Consider the following 13436-nt stretch of genomic DNA (forward strand, 5'->3'; position numbering starts at 1 on the left):
GCAGTCTGTCCTATACTAACAGGTAGACAAACTTTAAAGCCAATCTAAAACTATGAAAACTCGCTGCTTAAAAGTCAGGCCTTTAAATTCCATGATGTAATTGGGTTAAGAAGCTTTTTTTTTGTTAACTCATTAATGTAACGAAAACCCCTTCTGTGTTTTCTTTATACACCCCTAAAGTGAGCACAGGCAGGACCCAGACTATAAGCATGTTAATGACAGCTGTTAAAAAAGGACAATTTGCTTTAAGGGAATAAACCAAAAGGGCAAAAAAGCATAAGAGAAGTCTTAAGTTAATGATCAAAGGAAGTCATTAACTCACGAAATAGGTAGTTCATTACACCAAATGTAGAGGGCTTTAAATAAAGTATTTCCCGTGGAACTAAGGAGGGGTTTAAGGACGTCAACTGAGAAGTGCTGCATGGAAAGGAGATGGATGATTACTGTACCACTGAGAAATTTACACCTTGGGGCTTGATTCTTGAAGATATGAACCTTAACTGCTTGTACCCCAACAAGAAGTGTAATAGAGCATTGCTGCCACGTTCCAATCACTTTTGGTCAGCAACAAATGAGAAAAATGCCCATTAATAAAAAAAGGTTTCCTAGAAAACACAAAAAACAATTAGCAAGTATGTAGCCATTATACTAATTGTGAGCTAAACAAGACCCAAGAGGTAAGCAAGATGAACTGCACTTTGTCCTTGACAAATCTTGTTAAGTCTTAAATGGATCGTCAGGGACATGCTATCACTTTTATTAACATGAATGCCACTGTAGCTTATGATGTCCTACACGTGCAGTCACAAGTTTGTCACTGTGGCTTCTTAAGAAGACACAGCCACAAGAACACCTTTGTTAGTGGGTGACCAGGATTCATTAACTCTCAAGAGCACCTGTTCCCATGTTCTGCATTGACTACAGGACAGGTGTTCCGAAACTAAAAACGAAAAAAATAATTGTTTCTTGACCTTGGACTACAGACAGGAGGTCATGCTCACTTTGAAACTTTGACCAACCCAGACACCTCAAATTCCAAACTTCCTGGCAGCTTTTCATTCTGTATTCAACCTTTTATGTGTATACGCAAAGGAAACATACAGCAAGCAAAGGACTTTTGTTAAAGTTAAATCTTATTTAATTGATCTGAATTTGTACATGGACAACTGTTTCACAGTTCATAGGTTTAACTAAAATTCCATTAATTCCTTCACTACCAATTGTTAATTTGACAGAATTTCCACCGCCCTGTGCTCGACTAGTAAAGCATTCATGATTAATTAGCCTGTGGTGGAAGGTGTACTAAAGGTCGCATTCAGAAGAGTCAATGTGTTTTAAGCAGGTCATTAAGAGCTGTGCCACAGGAATTTCAGTCATTCAAAGCATCAGGTTACAGACAGTGCAGCAGTTCTACAGTCTACAATAGGCCTGCTACCAAAGATACAAATCCTGCTTGAGTATCTGAACAATGTAATTTCAGGACTGATGGGCATTTGTCATCAGTGAATCCCCATCTCTACCCTGCCAGAATCACCCACATCACTGCACTGAGTGTGTGAGAGCCACAGTGCAGGGAAGTCAAGCTGGCACCAGTGACCAGCTGACTGGGTGTTAAGAGGTATCTTTGTCTCGCATAAAAAACAAACAAACAAGAATCTCTCACATAAACAGTAGAATGTCATTACAAATTGCTACAGGAACTCAGCAGAAGTATTTCATCTTGTGGTCTTTGCCTCCCTGAACCACCTTGCCTGCTTAGTAAATGGCTGTTCAAGGCTTTTTGGAATATTAAAGGATGTATATGTGTTTTCCCCCATCATGAAATGCAGAGGAAGTCCAGGAGCAGCGCATGATTACAATTGGCCAAAGTATTAGTAACATCCAAGTTAATACGTATACGCTACCTCCATGACAGAGTCAGGCTAATGAAACCCATAGTCACCTTAATTTTTACCAAGTCCAGAATGTAGCTATCCCTCGGTGACAAGGACCTTGATCCACACCTGTATGACTAAACAGTGAAGTGACACTTGTTGACAACAGCGGGGAAATTCACAGACAGTCATATATTGTACATGTCTGAAACTGAGCATCACCTGAGCGTTGCACAACAATTAACTATTATTATCATACCCCATGACAACAGGTTGAGGGTGAATAATACGACAGCTGGTCATCACGCAGCAAGGCAGAGTTTGGTTTATTTCTTGAATACCAGCATTATTTTTAAACTACATGTTCTCCTCATCTTCAATAGTTTTTTATGCCTGTGAAGAAACTGACAAGTCTATCAACTAGTTGTGAGAACCCAGTCCGACTCTCCCAGCCAGGAAAATAGAATTTGAAGATGATGATGGAGTTACTCAACAGGTAATTGCTTCTTGCAGGCATGAGAATGATGAACAGCATGTAGCTATTTTAAATGAGGCAGAAGACAATAAACGACAGTAGTGCCTTTTAACTACAAAATTCCCCCATGGGCCTGAGTATAGTCAAAATTCCCGATTATGGACCACAGAGCAATGAAATTCAGAGATATTTATCACAGATATGTGTTGCACATATGACAGTTTTTCAGTCTCAGCTGATATAAACAATATTCTTAGTTACATTCAGTATTCAATACATGAATTAGACACCATGTTTCACCTTTACCCATGACTCATGAGAAATTGGAGGAAAGCAAATGTCAACTGTACAATCAAGGTGTTCAAGAAGTGTTTTGGAAAGATGAGCGACATGCAGCATATGTGCAAATCAAATCAATGTTATTTAGGGTGATGTGTTCAAAAACTGCAAATGGTTACAGAGTATTTTTTAACATGATTCACATGGATCAAACTTCTTTTCAGGATCAACTATGAATAACCTGGTCATTCAATAGTTAATAAATGTTATCCCACAAAAAGCAAGAAGAACTGAAATAAATTCAAAACTTATAAAAAAAAAACACCTGACAGCTATATGAGCAAGGCATCATTAACCAGTGAAATGCTCACAGAACAACTGAGGAGCGGACACTGAATACACTAACTGGATATTTCGAAGGTTGGTGGTATACATTAGACCGTTTCCCCCTATATTAAAGCAAACTGAGATACTTTGGGATGATGAGCGCTACAGAAATGCAAGTATGCATTATTTATAATCAATTTCACTACGATGAAAACAGTTCTCTTGATATGATCTTGTTTACTTGGTCTTTTCTGTACTTAAGGATAAAGCCAGTAAGCCAGTGAAGAGGGATTTGCTCTAGACTAGGAAGGGGAGCACCAGGTCCTTAACTAGAAGTTATGTAAACAAATTAGTGCAGTACTGGGGATGCTCCATTGGAAAAGAGGAAAGAGAGAAGGTAGATTCAAGAGGAATAAAGATGGAGAGATCGAGAGCAGAAAAAGAAGAGGTAGGGAAGAAAAGGAGGTCAGGTTTAGAGATTATGAGATGTTTGCAATGGGACTATATCCAAGAGGAAATGACACCTGCATTAATGGGGAAGGAGAGAAGGGTGACAGACACAGGAAAATAGAAGACGTATTATCAGTATAAAAGTGGTATAAAAAGCCATGGGAATAGATCAGAATTCCTAAGGAGCCCGTTTAAAGAGAGAATATTATGGGATACAGAGGCTGGACCACTCCAAGAGTTCTGGACATGTGATCAGCAAGGTACAATGAGAACCAGGTGTTAAGTGGTGCCAGAGATTCCCTGGTCAGAAAGTGCTGAAAGAATCGTAGTGTGATTTGCCATGTCAACGGCAGGAGAGAGGTCAAGGAGGATTAATACAGATGAAAGGGAAGCGGTGGTAGCTGAGTGAACAATATCAGCAAGTGAGAGAAAAACAGCTCCACTGGAGGAAGGAAATCAGTCATCAGCTAAGATAGAGGAAAGGGCACAAGGACTGAGACTGTGGAGAAGAATGTCTCTGGATTACTAGAAAAACTGGATGATTGATTGGTAAGAGGAATGTTTGTCAGAGGCGAGAGGTGAAGAAAAAGATGAGAGAAAGAAATGATAAAGGTCTAAACCAGAGGATCTCCATTTATTCTCAGCAGAGCATTGCTTGAATTTGGCCGAGCAAAAGAGCAAAAGGGAGAGAGACAAGTGGACAGTGGAAGTGAAGAAATGAGATGCTGAAAGTGGATGTGTCAGAGTCCTAGTCAGACACAGTGTCAACAAGAAGAATGTTGGACCGTTAGGGTAAAGCAAAGGTAGAGGGAGACAGAGGAGGTGAGTCATGAAGGAGAAAGACAAGGGAGTGAGAGGGAAGGAGATGAGTGATTGGAGTAGTCATATGTAGTGACAAAAGACTGAGGGGAAGGCCTGAAGAAAACAAAATTGAGTTGACACCCAACTTTGACAGCAGGTGGAGATGGGAAAAGCAGATGTGTAGAGAGTGCAGGAGAAGAAACAGAACAGTTACAATTAGAAAGGCAGATGCTGAAATCACCAAATATAATTACGAGAGTAGAGAGCGAGAGGAGAAAATCCAATTTATAAAAAAAAACGGAGCGAGAAGACCGGGAGGGCACTAAAGACCAATGAAAACTAACTGATTAAAGGAAGTTCCTTCAATGACAAGAAACTCAAAGGGGAGTTAGTGAGAGTGGGGCAGGGACAGAGAACTGCCATGAGGGAGAGAGCAGGAGTCCGATGCCACTGTCTGTCCAGAGGTGCAAGAGGAATGGGATAAGATGGAGGTAAAAGAGAGGACAGCTGGGGTAGTGGAACCTTCAGGAGAAATTCATGACTCAGTGAGAGCAAAAAAAAGCCAGAGCAAAATGTATAGCAAAACGTATTGGATATGAAATCCTCTTTATCTGAACCCAATTGGCAGTTCCAGAGAGAGTCTGGAATGATGCAAGGCCTGGACATGGGAGACAGAGGTAAGGAGATCAGGTTGGAAGAGGTGGAGCATGAATTAGGGTCAGTCATAGCAGGGAACAGCGGGGCAGGAGACGAGGAGAAGAGCTGAGACTAGGGTAGGAGTGGTGAGAGCAGGAGGTGAGGCAGAAGAAAGGACTAGAGCCTATCTAGAGGCAGGAGCAGCACTGAGCATCTGCCCTAACTACTCTGTAGTTTTCCTTTCCGTCCTTTTCTCAGTGGACTCCCACGAGAAGACTCCCTGGGACCTGCATCCGAGGGTATGAGATATAAGTGTCACTTGCTGCTGGCACTGCCACCCACCTGTGGTCTTAAAGACAAAGTCCTTAACACCCGTGTGGGATTGAGGGTGAAACCTTTGACCCGCCTGTGAGTGACTCAAAAACTACTTACGGCGAGTGGCAGCTAAGGAACTTAAACCAGCAATTTCTACAGCAATTTCAAGTGGACAGCTGGAGCTAATGCAGTAACGGCAGCGCCAGTTCCTGACTAGCACTATACAACAAAGTGAAACTAGCTAACACAGGAAAAGAAATTCAAGCAGGTACTTGAGTGAGATCCAGTTCAGAGCATCTGTGTGGTTTCTGTCCTGTGGCTCCTCTGAATGAGCTCCATGAGGGACAGACGGCTGTTACAGCTTGTAATGCCCCTCCCCCATTCACTTAAACACTGCTTACACTGCATGGCAGTCAAGTTAGGCTTTTTTTGTCTAGGTCTCTTTAATCCAGCAGTACTTAAAAAGCTTGTAGATGTTGGTAAACAGACCTCTTAAGCCAATAGTTAGCTGATTAAGGTTATTAAGAGATGAGTCAAATGGAAGTCTGCAGGGACGAGCCCTCCAGGCCCAAAATTGGACCTCTGTGCCATCACATCGCAATGTAAACTTGAAGAGAGGGAAGGAACTTGAAACAAATTTACAGCACCATGTTTACTTTTCTACACAGCTGTTGGACTTTTTTCTGAAACAACTTGCCCAATATTTAATAATTTAATCCTAGTGTAGATCAAAACCTTTCCTGCATGGTCTAGAAAGTATGAATTTAATCTGGTCCTATTACAGTAATACAAATGTAGGCGGGTTTGGGATAAAAATCCATATTGTCCTTCAGTTTCACTGTTTTATTGCACTTTATATCCAACTTTATCTAAAAGAAAGATATTGAGGTAAGCAGAGCAACCTAAATCAGAACAAACCTGGTCTATGGCACAACAGTATTTCAGACATACAAAGAGGCATTAAAAATATATTGTATCTCTCAGGAATGAGAGGGTACACACACACGTTTGCATTTTAACTTAACCACCAAATAAAATCAACCCTAACATTTTCCAGAAAGATGCCACTGTAACCATATGAAAACAAACAACTCAAGGCAAGTGGCTGTAATTATACAGCTTCCTTAACACTGAAGTCCATTCCTTTAGTCATTGGTTCATATTTACCCCATTTGGCATTTCAACACAAGCATGCAGCTTGTTTTTATCATGGGAACAGATGCTTTTATACTTGCATTGAAACTTAATTAACTTGATATACAGGCCCTAGAGCAATATGCTGAGGTGTGTCAATTCCCACAGCGACACTTGTAATCTGACCTGCCTGATGCAGAATTTTCCACTGGGCACTTACAGACCAGACGAGGATGATTCATTTACAATAGGTTAAACACAAGAACTGTATCACTCAAATACACTGCATATGAAGTATTCAGATCAAAATACAAGGTCATACATTCCAGCACTTTTACAATTCCAATCACTCAAACACAGGTTTGTAAAAGGTTGAATGAATAGAAATGCAAAATCCAATAACATAAAATGAAACATTATTTTATACTTTGTAAATATGACCAACTAAGGGTCTTGAAAGATGGATTGTGCAAGCTCCACATTTCTGTTTTTTACCGAGTATTACTGTTAAAAATTCTAAACTAACTACTAGTATTTAAGACATTTAGGAAAATACCTAAATGTCTTATCAAAGACATTTAAGAGAAAAACAGGTTCAATTTGTGCAATAAACAAAGGGGAAATCATTCTAAAATGATTTAGAATGTGGTGCCATTCACTTAGAACAGTCTTTGTTCAAATGTGACATGTAGAGTATGATTCTGCAAATTAATAAAGGCTCTATGAAATCAGAGGTATAAGATACCACCGTATAGATTTTTAGCTGCACATGAAATACTACTTTAAGCAGGTCACAATTATAAAGTGACCCATTTAATACAGAAATAAGAATTCAGATACTGCAAACAAACAGGTTTCCTAAACAGAAGAATAAATAAATCAGACACAAGCATATGTTTTTCTACTTACAGATATTTTTAAACTGCAAGGCAAAGCTGTAGCTTTTCAACTTATGGCACATCTGTAAGCATCAGCAGAAAATGGTTAGATTCCTAATGACAAACAATTCAGATGCTTCTAGGAGAGGTAAATGAAAGAAAAGGCAATTTAGATTTCACTGCAGTGAATACATACACTATAGGATAAGAGCGATACATTAATATCCAAGCCACCCGAATAATTAAAACAAATCTTGGCGAATAGGGTCAAAGGGAACAAAATAATCTTGGCGAAATAAAAAAAAAATAAGTATGTTTAATTTGTCTTATCCCACCTTAAGAAAACGTTATCAGCAGCTAGTCTCCCTATTAATGTCTGACCTACCCCCGGAGGCATACACGCAGCTCCACAGAGAAGCCACTAGTTGGCTAAATGATACCATCCCCGCTCTTCTTAATTTTACGCTTTTCAACTCAGATTTGCTTTCCTGTGGGAAGGAGATAAGAACCTTGAGGATTTTAATTTAAGCTCCAGTCTTGTCTTTTACTTGGTGAAAGAAAGCAAGCATATGAGAGAGAGAGAGCAGCATCTTCGCTTTCAATGCCATAAATGCAAACGAGTGTCATGCCTGTCTGCTAAAAAGGAAAAACGCAAGAGCAGCATACTCTCACAAGAGCCCTTGGCTTTGAATATATTCAACTTGAAAACCTAACCAGTTTACCTATCGTCCCCCCCCTTCCAAACTCTCCAAATGGCAAAATGAAACAAAAGGTTGACGCACTGTAACCCTTCTCCATCAAAGCAGAGACCCGCAGGAGATTAGATACACGAGCTCCGCCATTCGGGGGGGACTTCTTTTGTGCTTTCCAGTTGCAGCTGTCAGGCCTCATTTTTCTCAGATTCTTAATAAATACACAGCTCTGCGCCCTACTCAGGAGCTCCACAGCAAAAAAAAAAAACTTCTGGCTTCTGTGACCAGTACAACAGCATCAAAGTCTGGGCACATGAATGGAAAAAATCAGGGAAAGTAGCCATAACAGAAAGCAAACAGAGGGCAGAAGAATCCAGCAGTCACTTCAGAGTGTATGCCATTACTTCTTTGCATATACGGTACTTCAGAGTAAAGTGGACTATGATGAAGACATTGGCATTGAGTAAATAAATCAAGCTATTTTTCAGAATCACACACACGAGCAATGTGTCAACACTCTTCCCCCCAACTCCCCACCCCCTCCTAAGAACATACATCTCTGCCTAAGTGCTGCCCTGTTGTAACCAGAAGAGCTCATCTAAGTCTTCACTGAGTTTTATAATTCCAAATTCATTTGGTCTCCGAGATCATAGTTAATTACGTGATTAAAAAAGGAGGTCTTCACGAAGCACTTGAAAATGAGCTGTGAACATTTAAAGCTTTACAAATCTGTGTTTCTGGGGTCTTTGTCACGTCAATCACTACTGCTCCTAGGAGCTAATTTGGGTCAGTGGTTCATTCCTACCAGTCCTCAAACCCTCTGAAAAGAGGATCCTGTGAGAAAAAACTGCTACTTTCACAACAGCACAAGGAAGGGTCTCTTTCAGGTACTATAGCTGCCACAATTTGCATTTTTTGCTAATCTGTTAACATTTTAAATTAACTTTCCGTTATCCAGTTAACCCGATTAATTGTAATCCTAGGATTTAATCCTAGGGTTTTTGAGTGCCTTTGGAGACAGCAAAGAAAACCACAACGGTTACATAAACAATCGATGAGCAGAAATGTATCTTACTGAAGAGCAAGTACAACATTTCTTACGTATGTTCAAATTTTGAACTGCTCAAGTAAAATCAAAGTAAAATGAAAATACACCCATTTCTGAATGTCTCTCCTGGAGTGCACATGATTGTGCAGGCAGAACTGGACCTCTACAAAATGTCTGAATGGACATTTTTAAGATACTGCACATCCCAGTGGGTATTTTCTAAAGAAACCAAACATATAGAAATGAAAGGCAAAATTGATTATGTGGAACGTCTTGATATTGTCACATCAAGAAAAAAAGAGCCTACGACTGCAGTATCCATTGTACATACTAAATATCTCTCTCATTTAAATTAACCTGTTGATGTTGTAATCTTGAAAACAATTAAGTCCTAAATGCCATTCACCCAAAATAAGACAACTCGGGTTTACAGTTCAAACATTTCCATACCAAATTATCCCTTTAAAATGATGTGACCATTCATTGTTTTCTAATCCCAGTTTTACTAGGATGTAACACTAAAACTAGTATGACTGTAAAGTACTACCACCAGTCAGGAGTCAGTTAATTTTCCTAAACACCAATAATTTTTGACAATAACTATAAACATGTAAAATAAAGCATTTGCCTTTTACTAAACTGTATGACTGGTTGTGCATTCTGGCTGTTAGCACGCAAACACAGAACAATTTCTTTTTTTTGCTCTATCCACTTCTTCCTAGCAGAAGGAGAAGCCAGAGTGACAGTTTCTAATACTGCCACAAGTCCCAGAAAAGCCTGGGGCCAGTAGATTCTGAGTATTACTGCTCCACTACGCCTCTTAGCCCACCATCCCTGACATGAACCAGACAGGCTGGTTTCATGAGCTCCCGGTAGCTATGCTGATTTGTGCTGTGCTGCTGTGTATAATTAAAGAGAAGGGTTCCCTTCCTTAAGGCAGAACAGTCAACAGTGGGCTTACATGTAGAAGCACCACTGACACGACTCTGACCAGATGATGGGTTATCCATGGGTCAGCCTTAACATTCCATTACCACGCTCAGAAATTAGGCTTCCTGAAGACAGAGGAGGAAATGTCACAAACCAGCCATCTCTCTGCTCTCCTTTTAATGCGCATTTGGCTAGACAGCTGCAGACTCCATTTTCATAGACCTTTCATAGAACACGAAGACCTTTCCATTGGTGGCTCAGTTTGCTTTGCAATAAAATAATACACACATTACTCTGCAGAATCATGCCTTGATAATGGCAAGGCATAACTCAGATTATTTCTGTTGGGAAATGGATGGAGAAAAAGGTAATCTCAAAAGATGAGAAAGATTTCAGCTTCAAAGAAAAGCAATTATGCCATACATTCGATAGTACTGCAAGAAAGCACAAGGTTTTCAAACTAATAGGAAACATCGGGCTAGCTAATCAGAAACAGCAAAAGAGAAACATTAATAGGTCTCCCTATGGGTTGTTATCAATTGCAGCTATGTTTTCCCACACTGACAGTTATATCACATTACCTTTACTTCCAAAGCTCAGCACTGATTGACTGTCTCTGACCACAATTCTACCCTTTCCATATGAAAAGCATCGCTAGATATTCCACCCAAATTCTTCAAGCTAACGTTTTCAAAAGAAGTGCGGCAAAGATGGAAAATGTCCATGTCCGAGGTCCCTTTCTTGTTAAAAGAAAATAATAAGCTTAGGTTCTTCAATTCATTTTCAGAGAAGTAGCACAGATTGAAAATAAATGTTCCGTTTCATACTTCAAAATAAGCCTTGGTCTACCCTTTTATACGCTCAGATGTGGTTTGTAAGAGAAATTAATTGTGCAGATCTCAAACTGGCCAGCTGCCGGTTACAATCCAAGAATTGCATTGTTGGCTTGGGGCCTACAGGGAAAGTGAGATGTAGGCCTGATTGTTCTCTGGGGTTTCAGTAATTTTCAGTGATGGCTTGTAGACACTGCTCAGGAAGGCATGGCTGAGCCTCAGCTCAGGGGTATTTTCTTCAGTGATGCGTCGGACGCAAAAAGCACTGTTGAGATCATGACACTGCACATTTACTATATAAGCATTCTGCATCTCAAGTCAAACGAAGAAATGTTTTTGAACTCTAGGCCAAGACTTATAAATTATAAAACTCCACTTTGAAAGAAGAATTAATGGCTGAAAAGGAGCTATATTTAAAATGAGCTCAAGTTGGGTAGCTGCGTCAGCATGCATAGGCTGCAAAGGAACAAGTTAAAGGTTTATTCCATGCTGAAAAGAGAAGAAAGGAAACAACGTTTCGGCTGTGGAGCCTTCTTCGGCTGAAAGGTGTAAGCCAAAACTCTGTGCTTCCTTTCTTCTCTTTTCAGCGTGGAATAAACCTATTGCTTGTTCCTGTATATTTAGAATTATACAAGAAGACATAAGTTTAGTAAAACGTGGTTATACAATCTCCAATGAACTAGTTGCACCAACACTGTCTGCCAGTAGAACGCAAGATTCACAAAACAGCGAGACCAAGAAGGAGAATGACACTGGTGTACCTCCACTTGTCGGTAACTTAGCATCAACAGATACACACTGCTGAAGTTTAAAATGAGCGTATGAAGCAGGTTTTACCAGATTATGGCCGTCAATCCGAACTGCTTTGCCCAGTGCAGGTCACCGTATCCTGCACTCTGCAGATGACGGGATCAGTGGGTTATTTAATCCTCAGAGAAGAGAGATCAACACTGTGAATTCTGTTCAGTTGGTAAGCTGCTAGACTTGTTACACAAGACGTCCATTAGTCATGGCTAGTGTCTGGAGTCATCGTGAGAACAGAGGCAACTTCTTTGCGCATATGCCCTAGAATTTTTCTTTCTCCCCATTACCCATCTTCTGTACTTTAGCCAATTATCACCCTTTGCAGAGTGGGAAATGGAAAGCAGGATTTTAATAATTACTTCCCACTTCAGTAATTTATATGCAATGAGGACTGCTTTAGCCCATGGCTACAATCAAGAGAGTGTTAAACCACGTGAAGTGTTTTGCTAACAATTTGAAAGATGGAAAATTAACGAGCAGTAGCAACATATTCTCAGACTAGTCAATGTTTCTGAGTCACAGCTGTCATCACTGTCCTAACATTTTCACATCGGACTATTAGTTACGTTAATCTCGGTGTGCTTGCGATCACATACACTCTGCTGGTATTTCTTTTAAAAAGAAGCACTAAACGTCTAATATACTTTCATGCTTCTATTTATTGCTTGCTAAAAGGACAACACAAGTTGCTGAAAGATGTATATATATATATCTTTCAATAAGTACTTATGTACTTATTTTTCTTCAGAGGTAAATGATGATGAGAGATCAGTGAATCCTGGGTACAAACCATGAACAATGTTGCTTGCTGGGAACCTACATAATGACAGCTCAAATAAAGGGCTAAAATGCCCATTGCAGGGGTATTCTAAAACAAAATCAATACACTGGTGATCTAAAAGTTTACTAAAATCCCCAGTTTTCTCAACCAAATGAAGTTATACATTGTACTTTAAAACTAAAATTTAGTGCCTTACTTATTGCTTTTCTTTTGAATTTTTCAAATGGGGAAAAAAAAAACTTTGTATAATACAAAAATGGAATTGGGTCAAGAGAATACATTAATGAGACTTTGCTCTTTATCACTGCTCAATTAAACAGCACCACAGCTGTATCTGTAAGTTGGTATTGCTTAAAGCCACTGTGCTACTTTGACACATTTTTTATATTGGGAAAATGTTGTTCCCAAAACAGGCATTTCAAGAATGTGCTTGTTCCAGATGGGTATATTAAAGTCTCTGTGCATATTGCAAATAAAAATAGTTGCCATTCAAAAGTATGATTCAGAAAGACATTGACTCATATTTGTTCAACAAAATGTGTCAGATAAAAGCATAAATAAACCGTATACAATTAAAAACTCGGTACTACAAATCAGGCCTGCATAGTACAACACTGGTACGGTATTTCAACTACAACTATGCAGAAATTTTAAGGTGATATTTCAAATGTAGATGAAAAGACAGCATAGAAAATGTAAAGCACTGAAAAGGCAATGCCTCAGTTTAAGAAGAATTATAATAGAGAGGGTCCATCTAGCTCATTTGGGTTTTCAGTAGCTAACTGATCCAAGGAACTTACCCAATTAATTCATGAAGACAATATCCTGTCTACTTTCAAAAACATGGCTGCGTAGCTTATTCCATACTACCACAATCCTTTATGCAAAAAACGTTTCTCCTGTTCTTATTTTTAAATGGATTTGAATCCTCTGGTTCTGGTTTCACTGTTGATTTTAAAAAAGACCATGTTTGAACACTTGTATTAGGTCCCATTGTAGTATTCGCTGTTCGAAACAAAAATTGTTCAGTACTTTTAGCCCGTCAGTATAGGACATTTCTTTAAGCTCAGGAATGCATCTGGTTGCTCTTCTCTGGATGGATTCCAATCAATATCTTGATGACTAAAATTTCACACAATATTATAAAGGATCTTGCTAAAGCATTGCACAATTGTAACG

The 13436-nt window shown here is 39.4% G+C and overlaps 1 protein-coding gene across 10 annotated transcripts in view; it reads right to left on the reverse strand.

Moving 5' to 3' along the window:
- lef1 (lymphoid enhancer-binding factor 1) overlaps window positions 1–13436 on the reverse strand; it is a 70797-nt gene that overhangs the window by 27642 nt on the left and 29719 nt on the right. The gene's annotated exons all lie outside the window — the stretch shown is intronic.

The sequence above is a fragment of the Lepisosteus platostomus genome, chromosome 1, assembly GCF_059453375.1.
Source record: "Lepisosteus platostomus isolate fLepPlt1 chromosome 1, fLepPlt1.hap1, whole genome shotgun sequence".
In the NCBI taxonomy this organism is placed as follows: Eukaryota; Metazoa; Chordata; class Actinopteri; order Semionotiformes; family Lepisosteidae; genus Lepisosteus; species Lepisosteus platostomus.